The sequence below is a fragment of the Nothobranchius furzeri genome, chromosome 5 (genome assembly GCF_043380555.1).
Source record: "Nothobranchius furzeri strain GRZ-AD chromosome 5, NfurGRZ-RIMD1, whole genome shotgun sequence".
In the NCBI taxonomy this organism is placed as follows: domain Eukaryota; kingdom Metazoa; phylum Chordata; class Actinopteri; order Cyprinodontiformes; family Nothobranchiidae; genus Nothobranchius; species Nothobranchius furzeri.
The window spans coordinates 17,851,664-17,878,543 of NC_091745.1; the positions used below are offsets into that span (position 1 = coordinate 17,851,664).

Below are 26,880 nucleotides of genomic sequence, written 5' to 3' on the forward strand. Positions count from 1 at the left end.
GGGCTATATAGCTCTCGTTATTGTGATGACAGTGCTGTCCATTTTTTGGACTCTTTAACGAATATTGCTCCAATTAGTACGGCAGATCAAATGTTCTGCAATAGTCCAATCACCTTAAAAGAAATACTAGAGTCAATCAAAAGTTTAAAGAACAACAAATCTCCTGGGGTGGATGGACTCACTTCTGAATTTTACGTATCCTTCTCTTAAGAGCTAGCTCATCCACGTTGATGATCCCTCCGATCTCTTTGCCATGAATTTCTCCAGCCTCATGGACACCTTCGGCTTTACCCAGCATGTTTCTGGCCCCACACACACCAGGGGGCACACTCTAGACCTTGTTTTTACCCTGAGTTTAAATGCTGACAGTGTTTGTCCTGAGGATGTTTATATTTCAGATCATCATTGCATTTTCTTTAACTTGTCAGTTTCTGCGTCCCCACCTCCTGCTCGCCGTATGGTTAGTTCTCGTTTTCTTAATGAGAGCACAGCTAGCAATTTTTCTGCTGCTTTTTATCCACCCTGTTCTTCTGATAACGACCCAGATTCCTTAACTTCTCAGTTCAACAAGCACTGCCTCTCCATTCTGGACAACATCTGTCCTGTCAGAACCAGATCAGTTCCTGCAGTGAACCTTACTCCCTGGTTTAATGACAGCCTTCGCAGCCTGAAGCGCCAATACAGAAAAATTGAGCGTTTGTGGAAGAAAACCCATCTCCACGTCCATCTGCTGCACCTAAAGGATCTTCTGACATCCTTTAACTCAGCAGTCAGAGATGCAAGGGTTTCCTATTTCTCCAACCTGGTGTCCCAGAGCAAAGGGAACCCCAAGGTGCTGTTTAACACCATCAGCAGCATCGTCTCTCCTGCCTCTCCTACAGCCTCCATCCACTCTGTTACAGACTGTGAGAACTTTCTGTCTTTCTTTGTGGACAAAGTCAATAAGGTTAGATCTAGCATCTGTCCTTCAGCCTTATCGCTGCCTCTCCCGACTCCAACCAGGCCCATCATCCTAGATAGCTTTGCTCCTGTTTCTTTGCCTGAGTTAACCAAACTAGTTAACTCTATGAAGACCTCTGCATGCCCCCTTGACATCTTACCCTCATCTTTGTTTAAAAGTGCTTTTCAGTCCATCGGTCCCAGCGTGCTCTCTATAATTAATGCTTCTCTGGTTTCTGGTCAGGTCCCTGCTTACTTTAAGAATGCTGTAATCCACCCACTTCTTAAAAAACAGAGTCTCGACCCCTCTCTCCATAGCAGCTTCAGACCCATCTCTAAACTTCCGTCATCTCCAAGATCTTGGAAAAGTTTGTGGCTAAACAACTCACAGCTGCTCTTGATGAACATAACATCTATGATAGCTTCCAATCAGGTTTTCGTAGAGCTCATTCTACTGAAACAGCTCTTCTTAGGGTCTCTAATGACCTTCTGACTCACAGTGATGCTGGGGACTGTTCTGTTCTGGTCCTGCTGGACCTGACTGCAGCCTTTGACACTGTTGACCATCACCTGCTACTGGAGAGGCTGAAAGACTGGGTCGGCCTATCAGGATCTGCTCTGGAGTGGTTCTCCTCTTATCTTTCTGAGCGCTCCTTTTCTGTGGCCGTCTCCAAGTTTAGGTCCTCCACCACCTCTCTTACCCATGGTGTCCCACAAGGTTCTGTGCTGGGGCCTCTGCTTTTCCTCCTCTATCTGCTTCCTCTTCAGCACATCCTGAGCTCCTTCAAGGGAATCTCCTACCATCTTTACGCAGATGACATCCAACTGTACATCTCCTTCAAGGCCCATGAGATGTCTAAGCTGCAAATGTTACACACCTGCTTAGACTCTATCAAAGCCTGGATGGCTGGGAGCTTTCTTCAGCTGAATGAAGATAAGACTTAGATCCTCATCTGTGCCCCAGACAAGCTGGTTCCCAAAGTCAGAGACTCTCTTGGTCAGCTTGCTTCCCACACCAAACCTTCCGTCAGGAATCTTGGCGTGACCTTTGACCCAGCTCTCACCCTGGATTCTCATGTCAGTTCTCTTGTTCGCTCTTCCTTCTTCCATCTCAGGAATGTTGCTAAGCTGAGTCCCATTCTGTCCCGCTCTGAACTTGAGACAGTTCTCCACACCTTCATCTCCTCACGCTTAGACTACTGTAACTCTCTTTTCACGTGTCTGAGCAGAACCTCCCTGAACCGTCTACAGGTGGTTCAGAATGCTTGTGCTCGGCTTTTGACCAAGTCCTCCAAATACACCCACATCACCCCGCTTCTCCTCCAGCTTCACTGGCTGCCTGTCAACTTCAGGGTTCATTTCAAGATCCTGGTTCTGGTCTATAGGGCCTTACATGGACAAGCACCATCTTACATTGGTGATCTTCTTAGTCCCTACACCCCCAGCAGGTCCCTGAGGTCCAGTGATCAAAGCGTACTGGTTGTGCAGCGCACCAGGCTAAAGACCAAAGGTGACAGATCATTTGCTGCTGTGGCCCCGAGACTTTGGAACTCTCTCCCCCTGAGCCTGAGATCAGTGGACTCAGTGATCTCCTTCAAAAAGCAGCTGAAAACTCACTTGTTCAAGCTGGCTTTGGATGACCTTCTTCACCACTCTCTCTTTATTCTGCTCTCCCTACCTATTCCACCTTCCTCAGGATCCACTGATTTCCCTCTTTCCTGTTCACTCTCTCTCTTTCTTAACATTTTTTCTTTTAAATCGCAATTGCTTATTTTTGCTCATTTTAAATATATTTTAAACATTTTTGAAATGCTTTTTTATATTTTTACAATTTTTTTATTTTTTGTTTTTGTGAAGCGCCTCGTGATTTTTATCTTGAGAGGTGCTATAAAAATGATATTTTCTTCTTCTTCTTCTCATTTTTATTAGGCATCTTTAATGAGAGTATTTCCAAAGGTTTTTCGCCCTCCAACTCTAACACAGGGCCTCATAACCCTGATCCCTAAACCTAAGAAGGATATCTCACTTGTTGACAATTGGCGGCCAATTAGACTCCTCAATAAAGACTATAACATTTTAGCTACTATTTTTCAAGTAAAAATGTGCCCCAAACTAGTTAACTGTGGCTCCATGTCAAGTGGACTAAAGAAAGGAAGGGGAAAAAATCAAATCGCTGGAGAATTGTTTATTTCCATTTATTCAACGTTTGACTTTACATTCAATACAGGGTGCAATTTTACATTGTTTATTTATTTTTTAGTATCGAGGCTGTAACATAAAGAAAGCCCGTTCTTACCACAAACCATCTTTCAATCGCAAATATTGCAAAAAGGATTAATATATCCTCATTGTGAACGTTTAAGACAAATAGTGTGGGACTAGATTTGGGCCAATAATTTCAAGAAAAACTCTTAGAAGGTCAAACAAAAATTAAGAATGTGCGAGAAAGAAAATAAATTGCAAAAAAAAAAATCGTTTCAAAAGTGAAACTTACTATACGAATCAACTTATTAAAATGAGTAATAAAAGTATTTGTATTTATTATGTTTGACTCCACGTATTTTTCTTTTCATTTTCCTTTGTTTCATTCTCACTGCTCAGATTTTTGCTCTCGCTACCAGATTAGCAGTTTCACTTCTCGGCTTTCTCCTTTTCGCTGCGTGAGGTTTTGATTGCAATTCTGGCCCAACCCTCTCGGGTGGGTGGGACATAAGAGAAGTGCTCTCCCATTGGACAGTGTGATCCTGAATGACAGTTTGTGACCCGGAACCAGAAGTGACGCTGTCCCGCGATTTTACTTGTTCCTCACGGGTCTTAGCGCCACCCACGTTCATGTTTCCCCTGTGTACTGTGGATCAAAGTGAGTATTGATCGTTTATTTGATATTTTCTTGGAAACCCTGAGTTAAAACCCTTAAGTAAAGCCAAGTCAGGCATTAACCAGACGTTAGATCGCTAGCTACCTAGCCAAAGTGCTAGCCAGTACCCGAATGCTTTAGCAGGGCTTTGCTTGGTCACCTGCCAGTCTAAGCGAGGAACGGTATCATAACTAAACCAGCGCATATCACCCACCCCCACCCCTGCGTGTGCAGCCTACATTAATAATCTTGTTGATTAGCCATAGGAATCAGTGCAAAGTCAGAGAGTTTGTAGCTACTGGAGCTAACCTGTGTTTTAACTGAAGTCATATTTTTTTTCACTTTAGAGTAATGCAACAGCATTGCTTCCGATAAAGAACCAAATAAACAAGGCAGAAGGACTCAGGTATATGTTAAATGTATACTGAAGCGTATGTTCAAATTGAACTGAAGTTTTCTTATGTTGGGCTATATAACACAGTTAATCCTAGGTGATAGTATTAGTCAGGTAAATATCAGTCTCTCCTCTTGGCCAAAGATTTGTCTTGCCAACAGCATACAAATTTGAGAAATAATTGTTTGAATTGAGCTTTTTATAATGTTTCTGAACACAGAAAGTCCAACATTAGAGGCTATATATATTGGGGCTATTACCTACGTATGTATAAGATGCAGTACTTAACCATTACAACTTCACTCAATAGCAAAGATCTCCCCAAGTTGCTGAGGCGGCCACAGAGGCTGTCCAGAATATTCTGTCAGTTTTGAACCAGTCATTGGGCAACAGCAGAACAGATAACAGTCAGGGACAGAACTCAAGGCAGCCGCAGAGCATGGATGAAGAAATGGCCAGGTCTAAGTTTAATCATGTTTAAAAATAAATATTCTTCTACCATGTTATGAGCAGTGCTTTATTTGAATCAACTTTATATATATATATATATATATACTTTTTTTTACTTATGTTTACATCAGTCAAAGTGACTGTTTATTATTTACAAATCCTGTCAATTACAGGTCTTTTCCTGGACTGTTTAGGCGGGGGACAAAGCGAAATTGACCATGCATGTACAGGCCAACAAAGATTGCCAAACACTGGAGCTCATTCAACTTTACAGTTTTTCTTCTGTGCAAAAATTTTGACACAACTCCTTCACCTGTTCAAGACTTGCAGCACATGCAGGCAGGTCTGGGAAAAAGAACTCTTTTGATGCCAAAAGGCTTTACTCATGCAGAGGTACTTATTTTCATAAAAATGTAATTTTATTTGTGTTGACAATCACTATCAACAGGCAGCAATATGTATTAGTTGTAAATTAAGAAAAACATAAATTTGTGCTTGTCTTGTATTTTAGGTCTCCAGCTTGTTTCAGAGTACATATCCAAAGATGAAAACAATCAGTGGTGGATGGCTTTTGTACAAAGCAGCTGGTATTACAAATAACTCATCTGTATCTTGTGATTGAGCTGGTGTAGTTACTCACTGCTGAGCTCCTCTGACTTTTTCTAAATTTTGGCAGGAGGAAATGGACGGCGCCATTTATCTGTTGTTCCTCCAGAATCAGAGGGATACACTGGAAGTACAATAAGAAGTGCATCTGCAGGGGGGAAAACCATGCTGTACATTGTTCCTTTACAGGAAGAATTTGATCTGACACCTCTACCTCACGATGCACAAGAATTTGGCCTCATGCCAAAGGCTGAATGCAAGACTTGCCTTAAAATCATGCCTTTGCAGCTTCTTGCCCTACATGTAAAACAGTGCAGTGCCCCAGACACAGTTTCTGATTCAGAACTAGATTCGGAACCAGAGGTAAGTAAATGCAAATTATATGTGTAATTACTTTTAGGGATTTTAGATGTCAAGCAACCTTATAAATAATAAATTTTGTTGGTCTACTTTAGGTTGTTGAGATACCCTGTCATTATGAAAATAAGTCATTTTATAAATGTATATATATATATATATATATATATATATATATATATATATATATATATATATATATATATATGTAACCCAACCCATGCAGGGGCCTCCCTACACCCCGGACTCTGCGTTGTGTAATTTTGTGTTGGATGGGGGTGCACAATAGAGAGACCAGTCGGACACAGGCGTTCAATTTGTGGCTCGGACCGCGCCGTCTTTTTCTTTATTTAGATGATGGGGCAAACACCACTCCGACTCCGCTGCTGGCCTTTACAAATCACAGTAAACACTGCATCATTATCAAATCACAGCGTAAGCCAACAACAAATATAAAATAAAACACATTAAACAAGAAATAATCATGTAGTCAAGGCATCTTTACACAATTCTTCGGTCTCAGAAATTAGTATGACCCAAAACACAGTTTGCAGGATTATCAGCAAACCGTAACTGAACAGCTAATGCATTACTTTGCCCGAATGGGGGCTATGCTAACTAGCGGGGATGTAACCCAAAATTGCCGCTTATATTACAGAACGAAACGTGCACACAAACTACTCATACTGTCATCAGACAACACATGAACCTCCCAACAAACACACTATATGCTTAGCAAACCGCCATTTTACACAGTGGAACACTTATTTTAAACAAAACCATTGCAGTACACCACGGATAGTGCTTACCTTTACAAATCACAGTAAACACTGAACCCAAAATGGCGCCCGCGCGAACGATAAAACTGAACTACGGTGTCCTGCAGAGGACAAATGGTCAAAATTGCTAAAATCTACAATATATATCCAGCTCAACAGCGACACCTTGTGACTTATTCCAGTCACTGCCTTACATCCGCCCCTCCTTTAAGTGATGGCGTCCCGGTCATCAAACAAAACAAAACAGAACAGTCTCAAAATGTATATAAGAATAGCGGTGGTGGAGGATGCGCAGTATAATGCAACAATGTCTATTTGTGTATCCTATTAGTATGGGTACACTGGCTGTATTATCCTACATGTTTCTTGCAGCCCTCTTTGCTTTTGCCCTCTGCCACAGCTTCCATCCCCTTTCTATCTTCTTCTGATCCTCCCCTGGTTCAATAACTCTTAACCCATAAGTCAGTTTCTTTGGGGGATGCCGACTCCTCGGCAAGTTCCTCCTTGGTTCACTTGGTCTGGGAGATGAGGGGGTGCCCCTGGCAGTTTCATTCCCCCTCCCCTCTTCACTCCCTTGTCCAGCCCCTGTGTCCCTTTCCTCTGGTCCTGTGAGGGCAAGAGATGTATTTGATGCTTCAGGTGAAACTCCCTCCACACCCCCTTCCAGGCTATCTGCCTCCCCGTCCTTGATTGTGTCTGACTCTTCCTCCTGTCTGATTTCTTCACCAGCCTGCTCTCCACTGTCCTGTGTGTCCTCAACCTCTCCTCCATGAACCTCCTCCACGTCAAGCTCCATTTCCTCCCTTGCCTCCTCTCCCACCTGCTCCACAGGAAGAAACATACACTGTGTGAGTAGGTTGCGGTGGACCACTCTCTCTGTATCGCCATTCTCTGATCGCACCACATACACCGGCATGTCTGGCTGTTTCTTCACCACAATGTATGGACGTGACTCCCACTTGTCTCCGAGTTTGCTTCGCCCCTCCACATGACACACTTTAACCAGGACTCTGTCACCTGGACTGAAGCTGTGACTGGTTGCGTGTCGGTCATAGTATCTTTTCTGATGGCCCTTAGCCTGGCGAGAGGCCTGATTAGCCTGTGCATAAGCCCGTGACAAGCAGTCATGCAGGGTCTGAACATACTCGCTATATCCCCCCGACCCATTAGTGGTTGATAGTCCAAACACCAAATCGACAGGGAGCCGTGGGTGCCTGCCAAACATCAAGTAGTATGGTGTGTACCCTGTCGAATCATGGCGGGTGCAGTTGTAGGCGTGTGTCATTGCATCCACATATTCGTGCCACCGGGGCTTCAGGTGAGGTTCTAGTGTCCCCAGCATGTTCATGAGGGTGCGGTTAAACCATTCGGTCGTGCCATTGCCCTGTGGGTGATAAGGCATAGTGCGGGTTTTAGTGATGCCGGTGCATTTACAAAGCTCCTTTACCACAGCACTTTCAAAATTGCGCCCTTGGTCTGCGTGCAATTTTGCTGGGAAGCCAAACCGACAGAAAAAGTTTCTATACAGCACCTTAGCCACTGTGCTGGCTCTTTGGTCTTTAGTGGGGTATGCTTGCGCATAGCGTGAGAAGTGGTCAGTGACCACGAGGACATTTTCGATAACACCTTTTGATTTCTCCAGAGTCAAAAAATCCACACAAACTAGCTCCAAGGGGGCACTGCTGTGGATACTGACCAGGGGGGCCCTGACTCCTGCAGTTGGAGTTTTTCTAAGGCAGCACCTCTCACATTGCTCGCACCAAGCCTTGATTTCCTGAAACATCTGTGGCCAAAAAAATCTCTCCCTTATCATGTGCAATGTCCTCTCAAAACCAAGATGGCCTGAGTCATCGTGGAGAGCAGTCTTAACTGATAAACGCAAATCCTCTGGTAGCACCAATTGCTCAACTACTCCCCTTTGGCTGTCTTGGACGCAGCGGTACAGGATGCCATCCCTTACCACTAACCTTCTCCACTCCTTTAAGAGAAGGCGCACGTGTGCTTGACCACTCCTTCGCTCACTGCGGTGTGGTCTCTGGTTCATACTCTTATAGTGCAAGACAGGGCCAATAACAAGGTCTTTTTTCTGCCCTGCACTGTTGGGGTTATTAGGAGCGAACAATTCGTAAGCTTTAACTTACTTTTGGATTCTTCAATAAATTCTGTAAATATGGAACTATTTACTGATTTATTAATTAATTAAGATATTCTTAGATATCTTCGGGGCACCACCCTTTAATTAGAAAGGGAAATGAATCCAAAACTCTTATCAGTCTTTCTTGAAGTTCGTAGAATCCTCGGAGCAGAGACTTCTCTTCGACACAACAAAGCTACTGGACACAAAAATCTGAATTTTATAACATTTAATTAACAATTTGTCAAATGAATAAACAGTGGAATAGATGAATAATAACCGTGTGATATGATTGAAGATGGATGTGTTTGCATGTGATGGAGGATGTATGAATGGGGTCCTTTGTTCTCACAAAGGAGTAGTGTGTGTGTGTGTGTGTGTGTGTGCGTGTGTATGGATTCAAAATGGAGTCTTGAATACAAGATGGCTGACCCCTTTGTCTGGCTAAAGTGTGGGTGGCAACTTGCACTTTAACTTCCAAAGCACTTAGAATCAGTAGTAACTTAACCTTAAATCACTCAAAACATTTCAAAAGATCATGAAACAACACAAAAGATTAATCACAAATTAATATCTTTTAGTTTCAGCCTGGCCATGACAGAAACCATTTTAAGATACCAAACAATGATCAATAAGCAGTTTATTCTTTCAAAATGACCCGACGGACGTGTTTGGGACGAAAGAGGAAAACACGAAGCTACTTTTTAAGCAATAGCGCGGTTTTATTGCTTATTCTGGACTATAGAGTTAACGGAAGAAGAAGGAGAGAGAGAAAGAGATGAGTTGCTGATCACCAGAAGAGCGAGGCGTCCCTCCCTCTTTGATTTGACGGTTCTCCGTGTTTCTCCGCAGCTTTCGGCGTCGTCCGTCGGTTTGATGCTTTCTCCGTTGTTTGGCGTTCACGAGTGTTTCTCCACGGGCTGGACAGAGACAGCAAAGTTTCTTTCTGTGCTGAGTTATAACTTACAGCGTGCTTGATGGAGTTGTTGCTTTCCTCCGCAGTTGTGTGTCCTCAAACATCAGCTGGAGGGGAGCAGAAACGAGCAGATCTGATGGGCTTGCAGTTTAGTTTCCAGCAGTTCCGTGGGCTCAACTTGGCACTTAGAGCTTCCGCGTGCTCAAGTTGACGGAGCGTTGACAAGCGTGTCCTTACCGCCAGGTATCCTGGGCAAAAGAACGAGGATTCTTTGTCTCTGCTGAAGATTTATGGTCTTAGTTCGCGGGAAAAGCTCCACGGCTTCCCGCACATGCGCAGAACGTGTTTCTGGTACTAGGCGGTGACGTCATCACAATGCTTCCGTGTGCAAAGCATCATGGGAAATGAAGTTTCTTGGCGCTGATGTGATTATTTGCTTTTCAGAGCAATTTAAGCACAGTCATTTTGGAGAAAATCACTGCATAGTAATTTCCTCATGAGGTCAGACCCTCAACATTCCCCCTTTTGGTTTCGGGGATCGCGCCCAAAGCTCGATCGTCGGAAGCACAGATGGGTTTGTTCCTCATGAACGTAGGTCGACTTGATTGTCGGAAGCACAGGTGGGTTTGTCCCTTAGGACGTTGGTCTCCTTGGACGCCTTTGTCTTTGGTCTTTGTCTTGGATCCTGGCGCCTTTGGTCTTTGATCCTGGTCAGGCACAAAGAGGATAGGAAACGGGATAGTCCCCAACGCGCATAACGAGAAGAAGCCACTCACGCAGGTGGTACGCAATGATGATGTCGTCCATGCGAGAGGTAGTAGTGTAGAAGGAGGAAGGTCGGTGGGCGGTTAACTCCACGAGGGGACACAAAGGCATCTCACCGCCGGCCATACAGTTCAGTTTATGGAGCACGCGGTGATGTACGAGGTCCATAGTTCGCAAACGCGCATTGACCTATGTGGTCCCAAGATTCCCCCCTTTTTGGTCCAAAGGGTGGATCAGGACAGTCTTTGGGCTAAAACAAGGACCATAAAACTAAGAGGTACTACAATGTGCTGGTGCGTCAGACAGAGTCATTGACAGACTGAGCTGGGCCGGCACATAACCACTAGTTAATATGTGACCAAGTAAGAAACAAAAAAATACAGAAAACCCAAAAAAAACAAACATATAACATATAACATCCAAGAAAATTCATAGCAACCTTGAGGTCTCATAAAATACATTCTTAGGTCATACATTCAGTGTGTAGCTTATAAAGAATGTGACATAATGCAACACTCAGATAAAAAATGTGAGGTAGACTAAAGTGAGAACTACTCTTAGGGTTACAGAATAACAAAGAAAATGTTGCTCACCCCCTTTAGACAGGTGTGGTACATTCGCGCTTGGAGTCTCCCCGAACGCGGTCACGAGGCACACCGTAGGTGAGCAAGTGCATCTTATCTTGGAGTTTCTTAACACGCCTGTAGGCGGAATAAGCAATCACGGCCGTGATGAGCCATCCCATCCCCAGGGCGACCAATGTGCAGATTAAGGTTGTATAATCTGTGTCAATGTAGCGTCTTGGGCGTCAAAGTAAGTTCACGCGGGTTTTGTGTGAACTTAGCAAATTTGGTTCCTTCAATCAGTAATTGTTGGTCAATTTCTAAATCGAAGGCAAAGTTATAACCCTGGAAAGCGTCCATGACCTCAATCTCTGAGTCATGCTGTTCGAGGTTGAGGTGATGGAGTGTCAGGTTTCTAGTTCAAAGTGGAAATGCCTACCGTCCTTTCAAATACCAATGTTCAGCATCGACCTAAACCTATAGATGTGAGGTGTCACAATTATGGGAACGTTTAACAGGAAACCGAGTTCTAATTTTTTTTTTCAACGTGAATGGGCATTGCACTACTTAGGCTGTACGCTAGGTGGATTTGTGAAAGGTGCACAGTAGAGGGGTAGCAGCTGTCAAGCTAACTTTGAGCAGGTCCAGTGGTACCAAGTACGGGGAAATACGACTTTCAACCAAGCTGTCCAGCGTGGAACTTACTTCCCTGAGCAGGTCCTACATCAAATCTCTCACCACTCGTGTGTACACAATATCCTGAGGTATGGTTTCAGACAAAGTCTTGATTGCACGTAGAGATTCATTAATCAGAGCCTAGAATAGGTACCAGAGCACCCTGTAAGGTTTTAGTAGGTACATCCTGTTAGCGGTCTAGGAAGGAGTTTCTCTTGGTTAGTGAAAGTGACGGTGGGGGGGGGGGGGGGGGGGGGACGACCTGGTTCTTTGTCGGTTAGTACATGTTAGTGGGTTAAACGTGCACTTTCCCCCCTTTCCATTTCCATGCATAGAACTATGTAGCGACTACGTCTACCTCCTGCGGGGAGTCTGGTCTCTGTACCCGCGGGGATGGTTTGACGTAGGGTTTGATTTGGTTTGCATGCACCCATTTGTAGACAGGCTCCTGTCTCGCTTTGGTGATGCGTAACCTGTATGCAACTGGAGAGAGTTTTGCCACGATCTCAAATGGTCCTGACCAGCAGGGCAGGAACTTCTTAGCTTTGCGTGCCGGTTGGGCGAACCAAAAGTAGAATACTTTGTCACCCACCTCGTATTCGCGGCTGGTTGTCTTTTGGTCGTAGTAGGCCTTAGCGCCTTCTACGTTGGTCTCCAGTTTCTTCTGAGCGTGCGCGAACGTAGCTCTGAGGTGTGTTTTCAAGTCTGCCACATACTGATGAGCGGTATAAGCAGTGGCAACACTGACATCCTCTGGGTGATACAGGAGGTGCAGTGGTAGAGTCATCAGTCTGCCGGTCATCATCTCAAAGGGCGTAACCCCCGTGGATCGCTGTGGAGTGGACCGTATGGCCATCAGGACCAGAGGGAGCTTGACGTCCCAGTCCTTCCCAGTGGAGCAGACGTACTTTTTGAGCATAGAGACGACCGTGCGGTTCATCCGTTCGACCTGTCCGGATGACTGTGGGTGATAGGGGAGGTGGAATCTCACTTCCACTCCCAAAAGTTCAAACAGGGACGTCATTACACTGGATGTGAAATGAGTTCCTGGGTCAGAGTCAATGCAGAGTGGAAGTCCCCATCGACTAAAAACGTGGTTAATCAGCAGTACAGCGGTTGTGACGGCTGTATCGTTTGGCGCTGGAAGGCATTCCACCCACTTTGTGAAACTGCAAGTTACAGTTAGCATGTATTTGTTTCCTCTTGCCGATTTGGGAACCGGTCCAACCCAGTCGATCTGCAGGTGGGACCAAGGGAAGGTTATTCCCCTGCGTTGCAGTGGTGCTCTAGCAAGCGGCTGGGAGGGTTGAAACTGGGCACAGATGAGGCAGCCTTGGACATAGCTGTGTACGTCCTTGGACATCGACGGCCAATATGCTACTTCTGTCAGTGACGCGAGGGTAGCTTTTGCTCCGCGGTGACCTCCAACCGGAGTGTCGTGGGCGTAGGCAAGCATCACTCCTCTGTGGTCGAGTGGAACAACCCAGCGCGGCGGGCTGTGGTCGTCACGCATGTAAACTAACAAATCGTTTTGTAGTTTCAGGTGCTTGAGTTGACGATGCAGGTTTACCAAATCTTGACTTGCGCCAGTAGGTGGGGACGGTTGTTTAGACATCGGGCCCTTTTGGAGAAGCTCGCGGATGAGCTTCAGGTCAGGATCTTGTTCCTGCATGGTGACTAGGTCCGCGTCCTGTGGTTGTCTGCCTAGAAACACGGGTACCCCAATGTTCTGAGGTTCGTCTGCCTGTTTAGCATGGCGACGAGTAATCGCACAGACCTCGTGAACGGCCTTGGGAGGAAGCCACTCGTCTTTGAATTCCCAACAGGTTCCCTGGTCAGCACCGAGCTTAGCAAGGCGGTCAGCTTCGTCATTACCATCTTTCTCCGGACCTATGGTCCTGGAGTGACCTTTGACCTTTTTCCAGTAGACCATTATGCCTTTCTCAGTGGTGAGCAGATCACACGCTAGGAATAACTCCGAGTGTTTCACGTCTCTGTTCCTGGCGTTTTTCATGTGATTCTCCTTCCACATGGGGAAGTGAGAGATGAAGCTGTGTCTAGCGTAGTTTGAATCAGAGCAAAGGACGATTTGAGTGATGTCCAAGGCTGCCGCCTGCTGGAGGGTTATCAACACTGCAGCAATTTCGGCATACTGACTAGACTTTTGGCCCAACCGGTAGTGATTTGGTTGCTTAGTGTCACAGTCCACCCAAACGACTCCAACCCCAGCACGGAGCTGGCCTTCGTGAAGGTAGGAGCATCCATCAGTGTAAACTTTCGGAAGCCCTTGGCAAACATTCTCATCAAAGTAGCGATGATTGTATGCGGTTGGGTAGACTGCGGCAGGTGTGTCCAGGGGGCCCATGACGGAGTCAGAGTCACAGTGCTGGCAGCCTGCTAGCCCTTGTCCTAGCGCTAGCTTGGTGTTCTGACCATACTTGACCTCAATGTTGTATCCTTGGAGCACCATCATCCACGTCGCAATGCGGCTGTTTGACACTCTTCCTTCGCGCAGACGCTGGCTGTTTAGGAAGGTGACGGGCTGATGACACGTTTCAATGATCACTTTCTGTCCACCGATGTAACTACGAAAGTGTTCGACGGCCCAGACTGTAGAGAGGAGAGCTCTCTCGCAGTCTGAGAACTGGAGTTCCACCTTGCTCAGAGGCTTGCTGGCGTATGCCACAACTCTCATGTCCTGATCGTGTTTCTGCTTCAAAGCAGCGCTCAGGCAGTGAGAGGAGAAAGTAGCCTCTATGTAGAACTCTTTATCCTTGTCTGGGTAAGCCAGACAGGGTGCGGACGCCAACTTCTGTTTTAGGAACTGGAAGGAGAGTTCTTGGGGTCTGTCCCACACGAAAGGTGTGTCGTTCCGAAGCAGCTCAGTGAGGGGCCTCGCTGTTTCAGCGTACTCCTCAATGAACTGTCTGGAGTAGTTGCAGACTCCGAGGAAGCTCCTGAGTTCAGTCAGATTAGCTGGGGCTTTGATGTCCTGAATGGCTCTAATGCGTCCCGCTTGGGGCTCGACTCCATTAGGGCCAACCAGCAGTCCAACATACTCCACTTTGGTTCGACACCACTGTCCCTTGAGAATCGCCAATTTAGCTCCGGCGTCAGCGAGCTGTTGCAGCACATGACGGAGCTCAACCAGGTGCTCCTCGAAGGTTCGACTCCTCATCAAGATGTCATCGACATATATGAGGTTCCCTCTGGAAGCAGCATCTGACATGGCTTTGTGGAGGAAGATGTTGAACTCGGCAGGTGAGTTAGAGTAGCCAAAGGGGCAGCGGTTCCAAGTATATTGGCGATTTCCAAAGGAGAAAGCCAGTTTATACTGGTCCGCCGGCTCAACCTTCATGGTCCAGAAGCCGTTGGCTACGTCAACCGTAGAGAAGAAACGAGCATCTCTGACTCTGGCTAGCTCCTGATCTAAATGGATCATAGGCCACCTGGAGAGAGGTACTTGTTTGTTCAGTGCACGATAGTCTATGGTGAGACGCCATTTCCCAGTCAGTTTCAGAACCGGCCAGATGGGAGAGTTGTAAGTGGAGTTACACTCTCTGATGATGTTTTTCTCCTTCAGCTGATCGAGGATCTCTTGGATCGACTCATAAGCAGCGAGGGGAATCTTGTACTGACGTACAAAAGTAGGAGGGGCATTCGGGTTCGTCGGAATGCGAACCGTGTGCAGGTTTGTGAGTCCACAGTCCAGGGAGTCCCTGGATAAGACGGACTGAAACTCATAGAACAGGCTTCTAAGCTCTGCTCTCTGCTCCTCTGACTCCAGCGCATCCGCTTTGTCAAGCTGCTGGCTGACTTCGGCCTCGAAGCCGTCATAAGGTTCAGAGGAGGAGGGTCTCTGGTGTTCCGGGCTTTCAACCGGTGACTCAGAGGGTTGAGTATTTATTGCAAAAACCATTAGACACTGACCGCTGTCAGTATCTAAGGTTGCACTGCAAATGGGTTCCTTAGGAAGGGCTTCATGCCGCTTGATGGTAATCATTTGTGAAGGGAAAGTACTGAATGTGTCTGCACCAACCTGTCTGTCGTTCAAGAACAACGGAAGTTGTCCGATCACGGGGACTGAAAGTTCGAAGTCATGGAATGAGCTATCTATCAGCATGCCCAAGGGCTTTCCTGCCGGCATGTGGATAGGACTCTGGGTCGGATTTTCGACCAACAAGTACGCAGAACGATTGTTCAGCTCCAAGAGTGGCGTGCCACAGACGGCTAAGTTGAGCTCCAAGAAGTGTGGTGATGGCTGGAAGAAGGCCTGTGTGCCTGGCAGCTTCTGATGCTTCATCAGAGTCAGACGAACAGGCACTCCTTTGACCAGTGGGGGCAGAACCGTGCTGGCCTCAACCACTGCACGGCAGGCCTGTGGAATGGTCTGACCGGACAGCAAGTGTTCACGGCCTTCTGAGCGAGGCTCAGAGGAAGGTGTGGCTCGGGCCCAAAGGACTTGATTGCAAGTGTCCAGCTGGGCACCGAGTCGAACCAGCAGATCTGCTCCAATGAGTGCAGGTGGATCAAGCTGTGGTATGATGCTGAATGTATGTGTGACCTGTCTTGCTCCAAGTTGGATAGTCAGAGAGCAGACCTCTGGCGCTTTCAGGAGCCTCTGCGGCCAAGTAGGTGACAAGAGCCGATGGCTACGTGTCACGCTGACCAGAAGGGGGTCCTTCTGACGCAGGTGTTCAAACGTCTGCTGGCTGATGGCTGACTTTTCAGACCAAAGAGCAAGGCGAGCATCTGAGATGTGGGTGCAGTTGATGGTAAGACCACCAACTATGTGTGGTGCATATGGCTGCAGGCTGACGTTCTTCAGCGAGCAGAGAAAAGATGAATGTGTGCGGAACGGAGTTCCAGGAGCGGTTTCATGCCTTTGCAGGCGGACATCGTCTGTGGGAGCTGTAGGGAGGGGCATGACCTTGGAACAAGGGTTTTGCTGCTCACTTATGCTGACTTCAAGAATGGAGGATGGTCGGCTGCTATCCGGGTTCCAGGGCTTAGGTGTGTCCACCTGGGCCCACAGTTGACCCTTCTGGCAGTCGATGAGGGGAGCTAGACGTTCAAGCAGGTCCTGACCAATGAGAAGTGGTTCAGTGTCTAGCTGGCAGACATAAAACGGGTGAACCAGAGTCATGTCTTGGAAGGTGATGTCCAGCCACGCCCGGTGAGTGATACACTCCCGGGTCTGGGTGTAGCTGGTGATTTTCAGGTCACAGGGTTCTACCTGGACTGGTTTCCCGAGCGACCGCATGGTGTCAGACACGCGATGGAACAGTGTGGAGCACATCAGGGTGATTTCTGAGCCGGTATCCAGCAGAGCATCAACCTGTATGCATCCACCTACCTTGGTGCTACAGTACAAACGGCGAGCATGATCATGGTTTGTTAAGTCACCAAGGAACTTCAGAAATTTAGTATCAGGTTTCTCTGGGGGGTAGATTTCAGGAGACTCCTGTGATCTACCAGTAGTGTTTCCCCAGCTGATCAGGTAGGTCCTGGCCACGCTGGGAGGTTGAGCCACGCCTAGTCATGCGGACGTTGGCTCTGGGTCTGGCTTCTTAGAAGAAGACTTTGGTGCAGGGGTCTCTCCTGCAGATCTCAGCTGTTCCTTCTGTTTAGCTAGGAACTGCTGAAACATCTCCTGGAGGTCGGCTTTGGTCAAGTACTCACCTGCGGACTTGCGTTCGGGACTTACCTGTTGGCGGCGCTCCTTAAACCTTCCACTGTTCCAACCTGCCTGCCGTTGGTTTTGGTTGGGCCACTTCCTGTCTGATTGTCCAGACCTAGGCGGCCAATCAGCACCCCCCTTCCCCTGTTGAGGAGATTGGGACTGCTCTCGCGGTTTAACAGGTCTAGGTTTAGCAGATTTTGGCTTAGTGGGTGGAGCTTCTGTGCCTTCGAGCTCCAAACGCGGCTCGGTGTCGGGAGCTAGGTGCATGACGCGGTGATGTGCGTCAGGCTTTTGGGGCTTTCCGCCGGCTTCCCAAGCCTGTTGAGCGTATCTCCTAATCTCCTGAGTTGTCAGTTTTTTCATCCGACAATACATTGAGACTTCGGAGCGAACACACTCGTGCAGGTTGTGAATGAACAGGGATCTGAAGGCAGGGTCTTCCTCGAGCCCAGGGCCGTTTCGACCTTGGAAATAAGCACTTTTGAGTCGGCGATAATACTCTCTGGGGGGTTCGTTTCTCCCGTGTTTGATGGAGAAGGCCCCCATTGTAGCTGACGCAGAGTCTGCATACGTGGCGTATTCATCTCTCAACGCTCGGCAGAGCGAGGAGTACCGATCTCGAATGTCAGGTGGTAGAGTTTCCATGAAACCGTGCACCGTTCTAGATGTGGTTTTCCAAATTAGCTTGAGCTTTTCCCTTGAAGAAGGTGCTGGAAGATCAAGCAGACAACGTTCTATCTCCCTGAGATAATCGTCGACGTTGGATTCATTGGTGTTAGGATCAAAGCGTTCTATATCTTTAGCTAGCGATTCAATTTGACGTACACGGAGCCCTGACTCATGGTACGGCGCATCATCCTCTGACTCTGACCCACGGTCTGTCTCAGAGGGTGCTGGATATCGCTGGTGTGCTCTGGGCTCCCACTGTTGACTCCTGGGGCCCAAATCGGGGTTCGGCATGCTGTGGCGGGCTGCTGGCACGTCACGTGGGTGTCTTGGGAGGTCCTCCTCCAGGGGCACGTCTGCGTAGTGCAGCCTGCGTCTTTCAACTGGGGCTTCTGCGTAATACACTTTGTCCGGATACGGACTGGCGTATGATGCTTTGTCCTGCAGCTGGTTACCGGCATGCCGAATACCGGAGTAGCTAGGATGGGTGGATGGTTGAGGTGCAGCTTGGGGTGCATAACCCCAATCGGCACCTTGCACCCTTTGTGGACTGGGGGAGCGGTCTAAATAGAGGTGCCGCTCAGCTGGTCGACTTCTCACTGATTGAGAAGGCCGTGAAGATGAGGGTCCAACCTGGGATTCGAGGGTGAACTGCTCTCGGCCCCTAGGTGGTCCTGAATGCCCTATAGTGTGTGTAGGGAACGGGGCCGAAGGTTGGGACAGATAAGCTTCATCTCTCCCCTGCGGCGTGCGTCCGTCCAGAGAGTCCCACACCACATACTGTTGATTATCGTATGGAGCCGTATCAGGAGGTAGCCTACCTTTACGGCGGGACGGCGGTCCCTCGCTACCTTGGGTGGAGGAAACCAATTGGTCTTTGGCGATCGTCCTGGGCGGACCCTGGTTGGCTTTGCCGGCTTGCTTTCGTACCGGTGTGGGAGAGCACTCTGGCTCAGCCTCAGAGTCACGGTGTTCCCCCCCTTCCCACTGTCTGTTGTCATCAGCAGAAGGGGGCGGGGTCTTCTCCCCATCTTCCCCAGAATCGGTGCTGGCTTCCTCCTCGTCATCCTTCTGCCTTCCATTTTGCTGCCTTTCAGCTAGCATGCTCTGGAGCTTCATGATCTCTCGATCATGTTGGAGTTCTCTCTGATAGAGGATCAGGGCTAACTTAGCTAAGTGAACCTGGATTGGTTTTGTACCATCCGGGTTTTCTATTTGATCAATTACAGCTTCTAGCTCGTCGCTACGCTGTTCTTCAGTGAAATCCCTAGAAGGGTAGTCGGGTTCTCGAGCAACCGCGACCAGTTTGGACAATATTTGTCCAGAAAGTAGGCCAGGTTCATAGTCGTGGGCCGCAGCGCCACCTGGTTGCTGGGAGTTGGTCAGTTCACTACTCTGTCCCTCCATTTTTAACAACCGAACCAAAAATAGCCTAGTAGAGCTTCTGCAGATAGCTCAAACTGCACCTTTTGGCAGCAAACTGCTAGCTTTGTAGCAGAAAAACACTAAATTAACCTTTGTGCGCACAGGTTTTAGCGTTTTAAGATTGCACGGAATGCCGTGACTGACGCTTAAAATACTATTCCTTTCAGTATTTTAGCAAAAGCTGGTGCGTTGCCGTAGCAACGTCTTACAACACTTGCAGTGTTAAATATGCTAGTTATTCCTTCAGAATATTAGCAAACAGGGTGTTATCAGTCTTTGAGTGAAGGTTTCAGTTAGTTATAATAGCCACTGTGAGTTAAAGTCGCTAAATTAGCAGTTAATTTTAGCCTAAAAGGGTTAGTCAGAATTACTTACACGCTGCACCTTTAATGAGGAACTGAATTTTAACCTAAAAGGTTAGCCAGAATTAATTACACGTTGCACCTTTAAGGAAAAACTGAATTTTAACCTAAAAGGTTAGCCAGAATTAATTACACGTTGCACCTTTAAGGAAAAGCTGAATTTTAACCTAAAAGGTTAGCCAGAATTAATTACACGTTGCACCTTTAAGGAAAACTGAATTTTTAACCTAAAAGGTCAACCAGAATTAATTTACACGTTGCACCTTTAAAGAAGCACTGAGTTACTGGTGAGAGTTCGATGCAGCTTCCTGCTCAGCGAAATCAGCACCACTCTGTTGCTGGTTCAAGGCTGAACAACGGATTATTTTTAATTCAAGCTCTTTGGATTTATTTGTTTGTTTGTGCCGGATAGAAATCTCTGTGTATCCAAGCCTCACACGGGGCACCAATAAAATGTTGGGGTTATTAGGAGCGAACAATTCGTAAGCTTTAACTTACTTTTGGATTCTTCAATAAATTCTGTAAATATGGAACTATTTACTGATTTATTAATTAATTAAGATATTCTTAGATATCTTCGGGGCACCACCCTTTAATTAGAAAGGGAAATGAATCCAAAACTCTTATCAGTCTTTCTTGAAGTTCGTAGAATCCTCGGAGCAGAGACTTCTCTTCGACACAACAAAGCTACTGGACACAAAAATCTGAATTTTATAACATTTAATTAACAATTTGTCAAATGAATAAACAGTGGAATAGATGAATAATAACCGTGTGATATGATTGAAGATGGATGTGTTTGCATGTGATGGAGGATGTATGAATGGGGTCCTTTGTTCTCACAAAGGAGTAGTGTGTGTGTGTGTGTGTGTGTGTGTGTGTGCGTGTGTATGGATTCAAAATAGAGTCTTGAATACAAGATGGCTGACCCCTTTGTCTGGCTAAAGTGTGGGTGGCAACTTGCACTTTAACTTCCAAAGCACTTAGAATCAGTAGTAACTTAACCTTAAATCACTCAAAACATTTCAAAAGATCATGAAACAACACAAAAGATTAATCACAAATTAATATCTTTTAGTTTCAGCCTGGCCATGACAGAAACCATTTTAAGATACCAAACAATGATCAATAAGCAGTTTATTCTTTCAAAATGACCCGACGGACGTGTTTGGGACGAAAGAGGAAAACACGAAGCTACTTTTTAAGCAATAGCGCGGTTTTATTGCTTATTCTGGACTATAGAGTTAACGGAAGAAGAAGGAGAGAGAGAAAGAGATGAGTTGCTGATCACCAGAAGAGCGAGGCGTCCCTCCCTCTTTGATTTGACGGTTCTCCGTGTTTCTCCGCAGCTTTCGGCGTCGTCCGTCGGTTTGATGCTTTCTCCGTTGTTTGGCGTTCACGAGTGTTTCTCCACGGGCTGGACAGAGACAGCAAAGTTTCTTTCTGTGCTGAGTTATAACTTACAGCGTGCTTGATGGAGTTGTTGCTTTCCTCCGCAGTTGTGTGTCCTCAAACATCAGCTGGAGGGGAGCAGAAACGAGCAGATCTGATGGGCTTGCAGTTTAGTTTCCAGCAGTTCCGTGGGCTCAACTTGGCACTTAGAGCTTCCGCGTGCTCAAGTTGACGGAGCGTTGACAAGCGTGTCCTTACCGCCAGGTATCCTGGGCAAAAGAACGAGGATTCTTTGTCTCTGCTGAAGATTTATGGTCTTAGTTCGTGGGAAAAGCTCCACGGCTTCCCGCACATGCGCAGAACGTGTTTCTGGTACTAGGCGGTGACGTCATCACAATGCTTCCGTGTGCAAAGCATCATGGGAAATGAAGTTTCTTGGCGCTGATGTGATTATTTGCTTTTCAGAGCAATTTAAGCACAGTCATTTTGGAGAAAATCACTGCATAGTAATTTCCTCATGAGGTCAGACCCTCAACAGCACGAATCTCCTGTTTGGTCATGGTGGGCAGGGATTCCATCCCCACATCCCTGTAAGGCTCAGTGGATGTAGGGGGCCCGAGTTCTAGTTCCTCCCCTGGGTGCGCGCCATGGCCAGAGGGGCTTTGAGTCTCCTGGGTAGCCTGTGTCACACCCTGCCCCTGTTCGTCGACACCCACCCACTGAGGGAATGTCTGCAGGATGTGCATGACCTCCTGGTTAGACATGCGAGAGAGGGCGTCAGCGTTTGTGTTGCTCTGTCCCCTCCGATACCGGACATCAAAATCGAAAGAAGCCAGCCTCGACACCCACCGCTGGCCTGTGGCATCCAGCTTCGCTGAGGACATAACATACTTGAGAGGGTTATTGTCTGTCTGTACCGAGAACCTACGCCCATAGAGGTGGTCGTAGAATTTATCTGTGACCGCCCTTTTGAGAGCAAGAAACTCGAGTTTGTGTGCAGGATACCTTGTCTCTGCTGGGCTCAAACCTCTGCTGGCGAAGGCTATGACCCTCTCAACTCCCCCTTGGACCTGAGCCAGAACGGCGCCCAGACCCTCCCCTGAGGCGTCCGTCTGCAGAACAAAAGGCAAGCTATAGTCAGGATATCCTAGCACTGGAGCGCTTGTCAGTCTTTCTTTTAGGGTCTGAAATGCCTTCTCACACTCATATGTCCACAAAAAGGGTGGAATGGTGGCCAGACTGTTCTTTCCCCCTCTCTTTTTCTTTCTGGGGTCACCCGCGGTTAGGCGGTACAGGGGAGCAGCTAGGGTAGAGTACCCACTTACATACCGCCTATAGTATCCAGCAAACCCCAGAAATTGCAACACTTCTTTGCGATTTGTGGGCCTCACCCAGTTTTTCACCTTGTTGATCTTCTCTGGGTCTGTCCGGATCCCCTCAGCAGACACCAAGTGGCCCAGATACTGAACCTCCTTTCTCACTAGCTGGCATTTAGAAGGCTTTAACTTCAAGCCATGCTCCCGAAGCCGATCGAACACCAGCTGCAGTCTTTCCAGATGCTCATCAAAGGTTTTGGAGAATATGATGAGGTCATCAAGATAGATTAGGAGGTGGGTGAAGTTCAGATCGCCAAAGCAGCAGGTCATGAGTCTCTGGAAGGTGGAGGGAGCATTCTGCAGTCCAAAAGGCATACGATTTGCTTCAAACAGCCCCATGGGGGTGCTGAATGCCGTCTTGTGTTTGTCATGCTCCGCCACCTCCACCTGCCAATAACCAGAAGTGAGGTCAAGGGTGGAGAAGTATCTTGCCTGGCCTAGAGCCTCCAGGGCTTCCTCTATTCTGGGAAGAGGAAAAGCATCTCTCGTGCTACAGGAGTTCAGTTTCCTGTAGTCAATACACAGCCTTAGTGATCCATCTTTCTTGGTTACGATCACAACAGGTGAAGCGTATGGGCTTTTGCTGTGCCTGATAACTCCTGCTGCCTCCATTTCTGTCAGCAACCTTCTCACATCCTGCCACTGTGATGGGGGGATCTTACGGTAAGGCAGTCGGAATGGCTTAGAGTCAACCAGAGGGATTTCATGTTGCACAGTCTTTGTATGACCATAATCCATGGGGTGTTGTGAGAACACACCCACGTTCCTTTCCACAAGCTCTTTAAGAAGGGAGCGCTGGTGCTCGTTCTCGACGTCTGCTCCACTTAAATCCACTTCTTGGCTTGCCACCACATGGCCCATACCCAGACATGCTTCTCCACCTCCGCTAATATGATGACTGCCCTGCATCCTGTCTGAAAAGTCCACAATACTTCCCACCAGTGATGCCTTGGCCAGATGTGTGTGAGGCTTGATAGTGATAGCATGCTCGGAGAGGTTCATCACCCTTACTGGGGCACATCCTTTCTTTACATCAGCCAGAACTCTGGCGACCAGCATGTCTTGGCTGAGCCGCAGGGAGGGGTGGCCTTCAATTAGGGCTGTATATGTCTTTCTTTGTGGTCTAGCTTTTATTTTGCACCTTAAATCCATCTCTTTCCCTGCTTGAATGTGTACCTTACGGCCAGTGTAAACGACGGGGCCCACTGTGTCATCCACATCACACTGTTCAGTGTTCCCAATTTCTAGCAGGGAGGTGTACCACTCCGGATGAGTCTCCTTGACCTGGAGAAGGAACTGCTGGCCATAGGTGGCCTGGAGGTGGCTTCTGGAGGCACGGAGGACATTAGTTCCCACAAGCAGAGGAACCGAGGAGCGGTACTCTGTGTTAGGGACAACAAAAGCCGGTACACCCTTAAACTCTCTCCCCAACAATTTTAGGTTAATGCGTAGCACACCATGGTAGGTGACACTCTGGCCCCCTGCACCTTCTATGGGTATCTTAGAGGGCTGTAGTTTTTGTTTATGGAGGGTGGGGTGGCTGCGCCAGTACTGATGCGTAATACTGGTTATCTGGGAGCCAGAGTCGATGAGTGCCCTGCACTTCATCCCGTTGACTTCCACCTCCCCCTCATTCCTGGGACCAACTAGGGGAGTGCCTTCTCCTCCGTCACCTTTGTTCACCTGCAGTGTGAGGACTTGCTGCTCGCCCATGGTTGCCCCAGCGACCATGGGCTTTATCTGTTTAAAGGCTGAGCTGAGTAAGTGTTTCCCTCCATGGGAGTCACCGGCTGAGGATCATGTGGCCATGTCTGGTCAGGCCCTGGGAGCACTGCTCTGCAAACCCGTGCTATATGTCCTTGCTTCCCACACCGGTAGCATGTGACCACCGGTGTTGGTGTTGTAGCCCCAGGAGGTGGTCGGACTCTCAGTCGAGTGGCAGAGGATGGAGCATTAATTCTCGATTCAAGGTGGGTCAACTTGGCCATCTGCTCCTCCTGGCTCAATGCTAATTTCTTGACCATCTCCGCTAGCTCAGACCACTCTGAGGAATGTTTGGCCTTCTCTGCCTTCCCATTCACACTACACTCCGATGCCACTTGTACCTGAGCATAAGTCTTCTTTGACTTGTTTTGAGGCTGGAATCTCTTAGTTTCTTTTGCTAAATTTCGAAGCTCAGTCTGCAGCTCACGGAAACTCAAAAGCCGGGGCTTCATCGGCGAGATTCTCGCATATACATCCTCATCATTAATTCCCCGTATGAACTGTCGGGTGAGTTTACTGTCACGGTCAGGGAAAGGCTTGCCTCCTCTTTGGTTTTCCTCCACGGCTCGCAGTGTTGCCTCCAGTGCTATAGCATATGAGCAGGCAGACTCCCCTGACCTCTGAACACGCTCATAGAAGTCAGCTAGCAGATCTGAGGAGCTCTGTGTGTCGCCGTACTCTGCTCTCAGATCTTCGAATGCTCTTTCGGGTGTTTGGTCATGGAGAGGTAGATTCAAAACCAGCTTTCGGGCTTCACCAGTTAGGTGACGCACCACCGTGGAAAAGCGGAGGTGGACGGGGAGCTCTATTGCCTCTAGAAGATACTGCATGTCACGAATCCAGTCTTCTACGAGCACCTTACTGTCAGCACTGCCGGTGAAGACTTGGACATTTTTCACTTGGCGAGTCTGTATAAAACCACCGTAGGCAGCTAGTGGGGAGTAAACGTTGGCTGCAGCCCCGCCAGGAGTACTTAACAAAGTATGTACCTGCTGGGGGGGTATGCCAGGGTGTCCACTAACTTGGGGGTCTGAAGCAGTGGGTGGTACGTGCATTGAGGCATGGGTCCCGGGTGGAGCTATAAAACCTCCCTGGGTCATGTTCACGATAGGGGGCATGACAGTGTCGGGGCTTACAGCAGGTGAGGGGAGGGGAGCTTGAGTGTCGTGTACAGCAGCTAGTGGCATATGGGGCACACAGGGGGTCCGCCCATGCTTTGAACTTTCAAGGTTCAGCTTGGCTGCAGAGGGATTGTTCATTAAGCCCACTGCCTGCAGTGTTAGGGGCCTTGGCATGGTGGCTTGGGGGGCCGGTGTGGAATACAGATGGCTGGTGTATGCTTGGGAGCTGAATGGGACAGTCATCATTGGGTAGTTGGGATATGAGGCAACATGGGGAGCCGGTGTAGCAGTGGGACCATGGCCACTGTGCTGAGGGGAAAACGCAGGGGGCATGGTTATCTGTACATCTGGCTGCAACACTGGAGGGGCTGTAGTTATGGGGCTGTGGTTGGACTGGCTTGTCTGATTGGTTGGCACTGACCATGGGCGAATTTCAGATGGGTGTGGGGGCACCTGCATTTGGCCTCCATAGCCGGGCAGTGGTGGCGCACGAGCCGGAGCCACACCACTATCAGTCTGAGGTGAAAGCACGGGTGGTGGTGGGGTCTGTTGTGTGGTCGGCCCAGAGTCGGTGAGGTCCCTGATTGGGGTGTGGTGCTGTAACTGCTGGCCAGTGAAACTGGGGAACTGGGTGACCAGCTTCGACTTCACTGATGACTGTTGGTCCACTGTACTGGTGCTAGCTGTTGCCCCTTTGTTCAAAAAGTGAGGCTGATCCCTCTTTGGAGTGTCTGCATAGTCCCTCATCATTTTTACTGTCCTGTATCTCTAATTTAGCTGCACAGAAAATTAAGTGTGGGTTACTTGTAATAGGCTTCACTGGGAACAAGTACAATATATTTCTAGTAAAATAGAACACAACACAGATGTATGACAACTATCATCTCATAACGCAAAAAAAATAAAAAAATAATAATAATTCACACAGAAAAACAGCGTCAAACTCAGAGTGCAGTTATACAACTATATTCAGCCCCGAGGTTGTAAATGACACAAATTAGCAGCAAGTGCTTAACCATATTCAATGATTGTCATTATAGACAGGGAACATCATTTAACATCCTTGCTTCAATTCAAGTCTCTGAGTTTTTTTTTCTATGACAGAAAACCCTCAAGTAAAACCGCCCCAAGATTTCACTTTCAAAGGAGGTGAAAGTCCCAGTAATACAGCTGCACAGGCAGTTATAACATAGTTCAGTACCCCATCAGGTGGCAACACCTCTTACTGTAGCGACGTAGCTGGGAGGGTGACGGCCTTGGTTTCTCTTCGGTCTCGAGGGGCCACAAATCCGGGTCACGGCACCAAAGATGTAACCCAACCCGTGCAGGGGCCTCCCTACACCCCGGACTCTGCGTTGTGTAATTTTGTGTTGGATGGGGGTGCACAATAGAGAGACCAGTCGGACACAGGCGTTCAATTTGTGGCTCGGACCGCGCCGTCTTTTTCTTTATTTAGATGATGGGGCAAACACCACTCCGACTCCGCTGCTGGCCTTTACAAATCACAGTAAACACTGCATCATTATCAAATCACAGCGTAAGCCAACAACAAATATAAAATAAAACACATTAAACAAGAAATAATCATGTAGTCAAGGCATCTTTACACAATTCTTCGGTCTCAGAAATTAGTATGACCCAAAACACAGTTTGCAG

The 26,880-nt window shown here is 47.7% G+C and overlaps 1 protein-coding gene across 2 annotated transcripts in view; it reads left to right on the top strand.

Annotated features, from left to right (window-relative positions):
* Nucleotides 1–3,444: 3,444 nt before the first annotated feature.
* LOC129157355 (G2/M phase-specific E3 ubiquitin-protein ligase) overlaps nucleotides 3,445–26,880 on the top strand; it is a 34,836-nt gene continuing 11,400 nt past the window's right edge. For both annotated transcript variants that reach the window (XM_070551493.1, XM_070551494.1), the window contains exons 1-4: nucleotides 3,445–3,799; nucleotides 4,814–5,033; nucleotides 5,152–5,227; nucleotides 5,317–5,609. The gene's annotated coding sequence lies outside the window, so the exon portion shown is untranslated. The remainder of the gene's footprint in view (nucleotides 3,800–4,813; nucleotides 5,034–5,151; nucleotides 5,228–5,316; nucleotides 5,610–26,880) is intronic.